General features: G+C 44.7%; 1 long non-coding RNA gene across 1 annotated transcript; it reads left to right on the top strand.

Annotated features, from left to right (window-relative positions):
• Positions 1–6,883: 6,883 nt before the first annotated feature.
• On the top strand, positions 6,884–7,708 carry LOC121080682. The gene is made up of 2 exons (XR_005825459.1): positions 6,884–6,930; positions 7,524–7,708. It is a non-coding gene; the product is annotated as an uncharacterized LOC121080682 (long non-coding RNA).
• Positions 7,709–11,889: the final 4,181 nt, after the last annotated feature.

Raw genomic sequence — 11,889 nt, 5'->3', positions numbered from 1 at the left:
CATAATAAATGATCCACAGCTGATCTGCAGAGCCAGTAATGTTTGCACACATCAATTTAAAGTTTGATCGTAAGATTGCAAGGTAGGCTGTGATAAATTTTGAGACTCATAATGATCTGCTAATCAAAAAATTTTGGATCAATATAGTAATTCCCAACACGCTACTTTCAAATCTGCTGTAAGAAACCTTGTATTTGCAAAATGTTATACACAAGATAAATGCCATTCTCAGTTTACTAATTAATCAGGTTAATAAATCCTCAAGAGAAATAGACTTTTGTCCTCTCTTTAGTGCAAAGTTAAAGACAAAAAGAATGTTGATTTAATCACTGCAGACATAGTATGTTCAATATTGAGATAGTCAGTACATACATGTATCTCTGCTCTTGCAACATGAAATCCAGGAACAAAGGGTGCAATTGGAAGAGATCTCCTAAGGAAAAGTAATTAAGATCCAGCTGCAAATAACAGTAAGACTACATAGCATTTTCAAACATTAAAATCAGTGGTGTTGAATTTATTAGTTGGTTCTCTCATTGGAATATGGGCATCAATAAGAACTGAAAAAAAGCACTTCCAAAAGTTGTCCACTAAGAAATATTTACTTAGATATGTGCTTACCTCCTGAAAATTGCCTGTGGACACAGGTGTCTTGGGCTTGCAGAGAATATTAAACATCCAGGTGACCTAAGCACCTTTCCTGCTGAGGGAAGAAGTTGAGCATGGTGTGGTGCAGTGCCCCACACCTGGGGGCTCAGGCTCAGGCTCAGCCAATGAGAGGGTGGGAAAGCTTATTTTCCCAATGGTGAGTGTGTAGGGGGTGGGAGAAGGGAGAATGACTTTTCTCCTTCTGCTTCCTCTTCTGCTGCTGCTTCCTCTTCTGCTTCTTCTTCATCTGCTGCTGCTGCTTCTGTGTTTGTTGTGGCTGTGGTGGTGGTTGTGGTTGTTCGTGGTTGTGGTGGTTGTTATTGGTGGTGCTGCTGCTGCTGCTTGTTGTGGTGGTGGTGGTGCTGCTACTGCTGCTTGTGGTGGTGGTGCTGCTGCTGCTCCTGCTTGTGGTGGCGGTGCTGCTCCTGCTGCTCCTGCTTGTTGTGGTGGTGGTGGTGCTGCTGCTGCTGCTGCTGCTTGTGGTGGTGTTGGTGGTGCTGCTGCAATGCTTGTTGTTGTGGTGGTGGTGGTTGTGAGAAACTATGGACTAGGGTATTGTTTATTAAGATTTATGTTAAGCCCAATGTAAAGGTCAGACAGCAAAAGATATGAAATCGCTTATGCAAACTAAAACAGCCACCAGATACCGCTTGTGCAAGATAAGATAACCACCAGATGTCCAGGAATCGACAGAAACAGGACAAACAACCCCATATAAGGACATATGAGTGAGGGGTCAACTATGGGACAAAGGAGGAAGACTTCTTACTTCGGCCTCAACGACCACCAGGAGGCAGAATACGACCCCCTAACAACAACTGAAGCATGCGCAGAGTACCTCCACTACTTCATGAACACAGAAGTAAAAATGTATAAAAAGGGACTGTTTGAACTGCTCAGTACGGCAGTTGGCGGAGCGCAGACTCCCCTGCCGTCCAGCGCTGCTTTTGCTCATATTCTACTTGCTAAAATTAATAAAATTTTAATTGGATTATGATCCGTTGTGGTCTCAATTTATAACAATTCCTGGTGCCGTGACTCGGATAAGGAACAGTGGGCTTCCGTCCTCCGGGGAGGCGCCCCGCGGCAATCCGCGGCCCCGCGACCGACAGCCTACCTCAACCTTACCGACGAACGTAAATTCTAGGATATTGAGCAAAAAAGGACCAGTAAAATCCCATAAAATTCTGTGCACGGGAGTCCGGACGAAGACGCAGGACGCGTAAGTATATTGCGAATTTGTTCGCGGGTTTGCCGTTCGGGCGGGATTGGGTTTCCTGGAATATAATGAGTGAGAGGTTCGATATACTGAACCAAGTGAGTGTGGACTCTTAAGTACTGCGTTTCCCATCTCCCGCGAGGGACTGGGCCAGGAACAAGGGGAGCGAGTGAGTGTATGTTTGTGGATATTCCAGAAGAGGGGGGCGAAGGGCAGCAAGCCTTCGACTCCCATGGGAAGGGTACCCATTGTACCTAAGAATACCCCTCTGGCATATATCTTAGACAATTGGAGATATTTCCCTGGAACCCTAGGGAAAGATAAGCAGAAAATGATAGAATATTGTACTAAGATATGGGGAGGGAAGAAGATTTCTAAAAATGTCTTTTGGCCAGTCTATGGGTCAGAAGAAGATTGGGTAAGACAGAAATTAAACCTCTGGATTAATAATAAAAAACCCCTTAACCCGGAGGAGAGTCAATATGCGGAAGTGTGTCTAGAAAGACCGGGAGCTAGACTTTACCCGCTGAATGAAATAAAAACTAAACCAAAGAAAAAGAAGGAAGAGTTAGACGAAACCCTTCTAACCCCCCCTCCTTACATTCCTCCTCCTGCTCCCGCAGAGGTCCCCAGAGCGCCCACTCCCCCACCAGAGTCGGAACAAGGGTCTCCCCCTCTTCCTAGACGCGTAACTAGAAGTCAAAAAGGGGCGGCTCAGATGTACCCCCTAAGGGAAATACCCATGGGGGGACCTCAACCTGTGATCGGATATATTTCCGTACCCCTAAACTCGGCTGACCTACGAGATTTTAAAAAAACCGAGATGGGAAACTTAATTGAGGACCCACTCGGAGTGGCAGAAAGATTAAATCAATTTTTGGGACCAAACCTTTATACTTGAGATGAGATGCAATCTATCCTTGGTCAATTATTTACTACCGAGGAAAGAGATATGATTAGACGAGCAGGAATGAGACTGTGGGATGCTCAGCATGCCCAGGGACCCCAAGCAGATATTAAATGGCCACTTCAAAGACCTAATTGGGATAATCAGGATCAGGTGCATAGAACTCATATGCAGGACCTGAGAACTATAGTAATTCAGGGGATTAGAGAAGCAGTACCCCGTGGCCAGAATATCAATAAAGCATTTAATGAAATGCAAAAGAAAGATGAAAGCCCTACTGAGTGGCTGGAACGACTGAGGAAAGCCCTTCAGCTGTACTCTGGATTAAATCCAGACGACCCTTTAGGGCAAGCGCTCCTCAAAACTCAGTTTGTGGCAAAATCATGGGAAGATATCAGAAAGAAGATTGAAAAGTTAGAAGACTGGCAGAATAGACGGTTGGATGAATTATTGAGGGAAGCTCAGAAAGTCTACGTAAGGTGGGAAGAAGAGAGCAGCAAGCGACAAGTAAAAATGATGGTAGCAGCGGTCAGAGAGGATCGCAAAGGGCGGACTGGTGAACACAGATCTGCTGGAACGAAACAAGGGAACGTAGTAGTAAAGAAGGAACAGAGATGTTGTTTTTACTGTGGAAAGAAGGGACATATAAAAAAGAATTGCAGAGAAAGGATCAGGGATGAGGAAATATTGAAAACGGAATAGGAGAGTCAGGGGCTCTATATCTTAGGGGACCGGAGTCATCATGAGCCCTTGATAAAATTAAAAATAGGTCCCCATAAACAAGAGTTCACCTTTTTAGTAGACACTGGGGCTGAGAAATCTACTATTAGGCAAATACCTGAGGGATGTAAAGTTTCCCCTGAAAAAGTACAAGTAATTGGAGCAAAAGGAGAACCCTTTAAAGTAAGCAAAATCAAAAATGTGGTATTCGAAACTGAAAATAAATTTGGAATGGGTGAACTCTTGCTCGTCCCTGAAGCAGAATTTAATCTGCTAGGACGAGATTTAATTGTTGAATTGCAATTAGAAATTAAAGTAAAAAATCAAGAGCTAACAGTGTCTGCTTATCCTTTGACCGTGGATGATCAAAAACAAATTAACCCCGATGTCTGGTACTCTCCGGACACAATTAGTAGACTGGAAATCCCACCGATTAAAATCCAAATTTCCGAACCCCACATACCTGTGAGGGTAAGGCAATATCCCATATCCCTAGAAGGACGGAGAGGATTAAAACCAGAAATTGATCGATTGTTAGCACAAGGAATCTTAGAGCCTTGTATGTCACCCTTTAACACTCCCATTCTGCCTGTAAAGAAACCAAATGGGAAATATCGGCTCGTACATGATTTAAGGGAAATAAACAAAAGAACTATCACCCGGTTCCCTGTAGTAGCAAATCCATACACACTGCTAAGCAAGCTAGGACCCCATAACTCCTGGTATAGTGTGGCTGATTTAAAGGATGCCTTTTGGGCCTGTCCACTGGCAGAAGAATGCCGTGATTATTTTGCCTTTGAATGGGAAGACATAGAGACAGGCCGTAGACAGCAATTGAGATGGACCGTGCTCCCCCAAGGGTTCACTGAGTCCCCTAATCTGTTTGGACAGGCCCTGGAAGAGCTCTTAAAAGAATACCAGGTACAAACGGGAAACGTGCTGTTACAGTATGTAGATGATCTGCTCATAGCAGGAAATAATAAGGAGGATGTAAGAAAAGAAAGCATTCGACTCCTAAACTTTCTTGCACAAAAGGGACTACGGGTATCACAAGAAAAGTTACAATTTGTCGAGGAAAAAGTGAAATATTTGGGGCATTATTTGTTTAACGGCAAGAAGATATTGGATCCAGAGCGCATTAAAGGAATTCTGGAATTACCTATGCCTGTCACTAAGAGGCAAATTCGGCAGGCATTAGGGCTATTTGGGTATTGTAGGCAATGGATAGAGAACTACAGCTTTAAAGTTAAATTCTTATATGAACAACTGTCTAAAGACAAAATACCCAAGTGGACCCCTCAGGATCAAGAGCAGTTTGCCAGTCTCAAAAGGGAGCTAAGTCAAGCACCGGTTTTAAGCCTCCCAGGTTTAAAGCGGCCATTCCATTTATTCGTTAACATACATGAAGGAACGGCATTCGGAGTATTAACTCAGGAATGGGCCGGACAAAAGAAACCGGTGGCATACTTATCAAAGCTGTTGGACCCTGTGAGCAGGGGTTGGCCGAGTTGTTTACAAATCATTGTTGCTGCTGCCTTATTACTTGAAGAAACGAATCGTATTACCTTTAATGGAGAAGTTGTCCTATATGCACCTCATAATATAAGGGGGGTGCTTCAACAAAAAGCAGAAAAATGGCTTACAGATAGACGACTACTAAAGTATGAGGGAATACTCATAGAATCTCCAAAACTATCCCTAAGGACTATCGGAGCGGTTAACCCTGCAGAATTTTTATACCCAGGGGAAAGTACTGAGTTAGTACATGATTGTCTTCAAACAATTGAACAACAGACACGCATTAGACCAGACTTAGAAGAAGAAGAACTACAATGTGGAGAAGTACTATTTATAGATGGGTCATCACGAATAGTGGAAGGTAAACGATTGTCTGGATATGCCATCTTTAAGTTAGAAAAAGGAGAATTTAAGACAATAGAATCGGGCCCCCTAAGTGCCAGCTGGTCGGCTCAAGCCTGTGAGCTGTATACATTGTGGAAAGCCTTAGTGTCACTGAAGGGAAAGGATGGAACTATATATACAGACTCACGCTATGCGTTCGGAGTGGTACATACCTTTGGAAAAATATGGGAGGAAAGAGGATTTGTTAACTCACAGGGAAAAGAACTGATATACCCGGAATTAATTCGGCGAGTTCTGGGGGCATTGAAAATGCCGAATAAAATAGCAGTAGTACATATAAAGGGACACCAGCGAGGTACAAGTTATCAAGTTAGGGGAAATAATGCAGCTGATACAGAAGCAAAACGAGTGGCAGGCAATTATAGTACGATTTTGACTATGCAACAAATATCTGTTAGTAAAAATTTGAGTTTTGAGTCTGCAGGAAAGGAAAAACTAGAACAAATGGGAGCTAAGGAACAGGATGGTAAGTACATATTGCCAGATGGGAGAGAAGTCTTGCCGAAGGGCATAGCACTCGAAATATTTTCAAAAATACACAGTAAAACACACTGGGGAACCCAGGCGTTAGTTGATCATTTCAATCAACAGTTTGCCTATATAGGCGTATATAACATAGCAAAGACAGTCACGGCAGCCTGCGAGACCTGTCAAAAGGTTAATCGAAACAACATGAGACAAAAACCTCTTGGAGGACGTTCCCCAGCATACAGACCTTTCTCACACATACAAGTGGATTTTACTGAACTACCCAGGGTAGGGCGTTACAAATATTTAATAGTAATGGTGGATCATTTAACACATTATGTTGAGGCTTTTCCTACCTCCAAGGCAACTGCTAACCAAGTTACTAAAGTGTTACTTGAACACATTATACCTCGATATGGAGTACCTGAAGTAATCAACTTGGACAGAGGAACACACTTTGTGTCAAAAATTGTTAGAGATCTAACAGAAAGCTTGGGTATTAAGTGGGAAGACCATACGCCATGGCATCCACAAAGTTCGGGAAAAGTTGAAAGGATGAATGGAGAAATCAAAACTATTTTGACTAAATTAATGATAGAAACCAAATTATCATGGATTAAGTGCCTACCCATGGCACTATTAATTCTCAGAACCAGACCCCGAGCAGATGTAGGAATATCAGCGTTTGAAATGGTGTATGGAATGTCCTATAGAATTGAAAGTCCACAAACAAATGTTTTAATTCGAGACTGTGTGATTAATGAATATGTTTCACAATTAGCAGAACATTGTAACAAGCTTTGGGAACATGGACTAATTGTACAACGACCACCGTTGGACTTAAAAATTCATAATCTTAAACCTGGGGACTGGGTATTGGTTAAAACGTGTAAAGAAGAAACCCTAAAACCCAATTGGGAGGGACCTTATCTTGTTTTGCTTACAACAGAAACAGCTGTCCGGACTGCTGAGCGTGGATGGACTCATGCCAGTCGCATTAAAGGCCCAGTAACGAGACCCCACTGGAAAGTAATCAGTACTCCAGGTGACACCAAGATAACCCTGAAAAGATAACGTAATGATAGAGACTTTATTTGATTATTTTGCCGCATTACCTTTTGGTATAAAGTGTGTATTGTTGTTTATATTTGCTATAATTATTTCTTTTTTTATCTATTATATATGGAAGCGTACAAAGTGTGTTGAAGGAAATTGCTAAACTTATGCAACCACACAATATTAAGTATAGAAGATATGCTGATGTAAATAATATATGCACTCTAGATATACGAATTAGATGTAATAATTTGAACTGCAATTGTTATCCATTTGCTTGTTTCAGGTGTAAGGTGTGCCAGAATAAATGGTGGACACACTGTGAATGTGGATACCCTCCAATAGGAGTTTGCACACAGTGTTGGAAAATCCAAAGAACTCTTACTGAGTGGAAATTAAAACAATTAGAGTCTAAACAGGAAATTATTCGAGAATCCCATGAGTGGTGGGAAATTTTTGCCAAAGGAATAAACCCTCAATATTATTGTTACCACTCCACCGAACCAGTCCCCTTTGTAGCTGAAATCTTGGCTATAAAGTGCAGAAGGGAAGTACTAACCGTGTCTTGCTTTGCCCCATTAGTTAAAGCTGCAAAGTGGGAAGCCTATGTAAACAGGCAGAAAGCCCGAAGCAGCTGTTCTCCTGAAGAATTCCCTTGCTGCCGAGAAGATGGTACACCCCGTGGCTCGAAGCAACCGAGTCGACGGGCAAGGCAGAGGAGGAACAAACTGTGGAGAAAAGAACCAGAACAATGGGACACAAAAGCAGCAATGGCCGAATTTCCCCAGGACTGGTAAAAATATACTTAAATTGGAAAAATTGACAGACACCCTTTTTCCTGGTATACCGTTAGTTTTGTTATTGATAATAACCCAAGCAAATGGAAACCCTCATGAACCTATGAACTGGACAATAACAAACATAAAATATCCAAGTAATCCAATCCAAGCATGAACTACACCGGGCACAGTTAGTTTCAATGTGAGTTTGCATGATCTAATTACTGAAGAAGATCGTAGAGATGAAGCGGATATATGTAAACCAATTTATATATGTCCAGCATCAAACCCTGGTAAAGGATACTGTACTTCTCCAGGTCATTATTACTGTGCATATTGGGGGTGCGAAACATGGGCCTCTGAGTGGTCCACACCTGGAGACCGATATCTAGAAATAAAGTGGTCACCGGAAGGATGCGAGAGACCTAAATTACACGGAGACCGGTGGGGTCATTGCTTAAGTAAACCGATTCCTTGTGTGGGCATCAATATAACTATAAAAAATCCTGCTCAGGACTTTTGGCTGGCAGGGAAATATTGGGGAATTAGATATTGGGAAACAGGTGCAGACAGAGGAGGAATTTTTCAAATAATGAAGAGACCGATGCCCCACGATCCTTTACCAGTAGGACCAAACCTGGTCCTGAATCCACCCACTTTCTCTGAAGAAAAGGTTGCCCCCGTAATTGTCGTAACCCGTTCTCTAGACTCCCTTTCGGAAACAGCTAATGACATTGTGACTGAATTCTCCTTATCCAGGGATCTAGAGTTGTCAGAATCCAAAGACCCCTTATGGAATCTAATGCAAACCTCTTATCGTGCCCTTAATGAAAGCAAACCAAATTTAACTGAAGAATGCTGGTTATGTTATAATGTTAGACCACCATATTTTGAGGCAATTGGAAAACCAGGTAGGATTCAATGGTCTAATGGTTCAAACCCACGAGAGTGCCCATGGGGTGACCAGAGGAACCATACGCAAGGAATTACTATTCAATTAGTAACAGGTCAAGGAAAATGTATAGGTACAGTGCCCGAAAAGTATCAGCCTTTGTGCAACCGAACAGTCACTAACACCAATATAGAGAAACACAAGAATCAAAATGACAAATGGGCTATCCCGACACCAGGAGCTAAATGGGTTTGTTCAGACATCGGAGTAACGCCTTGCCTATCTCTAAACGTGTTTAATCAATCTCAGTTTTGCGTACAGGTGATTATTGTTCCTCGTCTGATCTATCACACCTCTGAGGAGGTGCTACGCCACTTTGAAGGAGACCTGAATAGACAAAAACAAGAGCCAATTACAGTGGTAACCCTCGCTACACTGCTGATAGCGGGCGGAGTTGGAGCAGGAACAAGCATAGTCTCCCTAGTAAAAGGTCAGGAATTACAAAGTTTGCAGATGGCTGTAGATGAGGATTTAGCAAAAATAGAACAATCTATCCAAAATTTAGCCACTTCAGTAAAGTCTTTATCAGAAGTAGTGCTGCAAAATAGAAGAGGATTAGATCTTGTTCTTAAAGGAAGGAGGGTTATGTGTAGCTCTCAATGAAGAATGTTGTTCTTTTGCTGACCATACGGGAGTAGTCCAGGACACCATGTCTGAACTCCGGAAAAGGTTAGATCAATGTAAGAAAGATCATGAGGCGGGCAGGTCATGGTATGAAAACTGGTTTAATGTTTCACCTTGGCTAACCACTTTGTTGTCCGCTTTAGCAGGACCGCTTATCATGTTGATTTTGGGACTTATATTTGGGCCTTGTATATTACGCTATATTTTACATTTTATTAAAGAACGGTTTGACATAGCTAAATTGCTTATTTTAACTACGAGGTCTGGGGCAAAATATAAGAGTGTATCTATTAATGAGGATGAAGATTGTTGTGAATGCGTTATGCCACGTGAGAACTATGCCTATTGTAATTGTGAGGTATTACCTTGTGAGTGTTATGATAAATGTTGGGATTGTGGAAAAAGGATTGCTTGCAGTGCCAAGAATGAAAGTAGCGTCTAATAAACAATAATAGGATAAAAAGAAAAAGGGGGGATTGTGAGAAAATATGGACTAGGGTATTGTTTATTAAGATTTATGTTAAGCCCAATGTAAAGGTCAGACAGCAAAAGATATGAAATCGCTTATGCAAACTAAAACAGCCACCAGATACCGCTTGTGCAAGATAAGATAACCACCAGATGTCCAGGAATCGACAGAAACAGGACAAACAACCCCATATAAGGACATATGAGTGAGGGGTCAACTATGGGACAAAGGAGGAAGACTTCTTACTTCGGCCTCAACGACCACCAGGAGGCAGAATACGACCCCCTAACAACAACTGAAGCATGCGCAGAGTACCTCCACTACTTCATGAACACAGAAGTAAAAATGTATAAAAAGGGACTGTTTGAACTGCTCAGTACGGCAGTTGGCGGAGCGCAGACTCCCCTGCCGTCCAGCGCTGTTTTTGCTCATATTCTACTTGCTATAATTAATAAAATTTTAATTGGATTATGATCCGTTGTGGTCTCAATTTATAACAGTGGTGCTGCTGCTTGTGGTGGTGGTGCTGCTGCACTGCTTGTTGTGGTGGTGGTGGTGGTGCTGCTGCACTGCTTTTTGTGGTGGTGGTGGTGCTGCTGCTGCTTCTTGTGGTGGTGGTGGTGCTGCTGCTGCTGCTTGTGGTGGTGGTGCTGCTGCCTATTGTTCTTGTGGTGGTGGTGCTGCTGCCTGTTGTGCTTGTGGTGATGGTGGTGGCGCTGCTGCTGCTGCTTGTGGTGGTGGTGCTGCTGCTGCTGCTTGTTGTGGTGGTGGTGCTGGTACTGCTGCTGCTGCTGCTTGTGGTGGCGGTGCTACTCCTGCTGCTGCTGCTTGTTGTGGTGGTGGTGGTGCTGCTGCTGCTGCTTGTGGTGGTGGTGCTGCTGCACTGCTTCTTGTGGTGGTGGTGGTGGTGCTGCTGCTGCTGCTGCACAGCTTGTTGTGGTGGTGCTGGTGGTGCTGCTGCTTCTTGTGGTGGTGGTGCTGCTGCTGCTGCTGCTGCTGCTTGTGGTGGTGGTGCTGCTGCTTGTTGTGCTTGTGGTGGTGGTGCTGCTGCACTGCTTCTTGTGGTGGTGGTGGTGCTGCTGCTGCTGCTGCTGCTGCACAGCTTGTTGTGGTGGTGCTGGTGGTGCTGCTGCTGCTGCTTGTGGTGGTGCTGCTGCTGCTGCTCCTGCTTGTGGTGGCGGTGCTGCTCCTGCTGCTCCTGCTTGTTGTGGTGGTGGTGGTGGTGCTGCTGCTCCTTGTGTTGGTGTTGGTGGTGCTGCTGCAATGCTTGTTGTGGTGGTGTTGGTGGTGCTGCTGCAATGCTTGTTGTTGTGGTGGTGGTGGTGGTGCTGCTGCTGCTGCTTGTTGTGGTGCTGCTGCTGCTGCTCCTGCTTGTTGGGGTTGTGGTGCTGCTGCTGCTGCTGGTGCTTGTTGGGGTTGTGGTGCTGCTGCTTGCTGTTGGGGTGGTGGTGCTGCTGCTGCTTCTGGTGGTGCTTGTGGTGGTGGTGGTGCTCCTTGTGGTGGTGGTGGTGGCGGCGGTGGTGGTGCTGCTGGTGGTGGTGCTGCTGCTGGTGGTGGAGCTGCTGGTGGTATGGTGCTGCTGCAGGTGGTGATGCTTGTGGTGGTATGGTGCTTGCGGTGCTTGTGGTGGTTCCGGTGGTGGTGGTGGTTCCGGTGGTGGTGGTGCTTCTGGTGGTGGTGGTGCTTCTGGTGGTGGTAGTGCTTCTGGTGGTGGTGGTCCTGGTGCTGGTGGTGGTGCTGGTGGTGCTGCTGCTGCTGCTTCTTGTGGTGCTGCTGCTGCTGCTTGTGGTGGTGCTGCTGCTGCTGCTCCTGCTTGTGGTGGCGGTGCTGCTCCTGCTGCTCCTGCTTGTTGTGGTGGTGGTGGTGCTGCTGCTGCTCCTTGTGTTGGTGTTGGTGGTGCTGCTGCAATGCTTGTTGTGGTGGTGTTGGTGGTGCTGCTGCAATGCTTGTTGTTGTGGTGGTGGTGGTGGTGCTGCTGCTGCTGCTTGTTGTGGTGCTGCTGCTGCTGCTCCTGCTTGTTGGGGTTGTGGTGCTGCTGCTGCTGCTGGTGCTTGTTGGGGTTGTGGTGCTGCTGCTTGCTGTTGGGGTGGTGGTGCTGCTGCTGCTTCTGGTGGTGCTTGTGGT

The sequence above is a fragment of the Falco naumanni genome, chromosome W, assembly GCF_017639655.2.
Source record: "Falco naumanni isolate bFalNau1 chromosome W, bFalNau1.pat, whole genome shotgun sequence".
In the NCBI taxonomy this organism is placed as follows: Eukaryota; Metazoa; Chordata; class Aves; order Falconiformes; family Falconidae; genus Falco; species Falco naumanni.
Note: the sequence above shows the minus strand (reverse complement) of the source record. Positions and strands in the feature narration are given on the sequence as shown.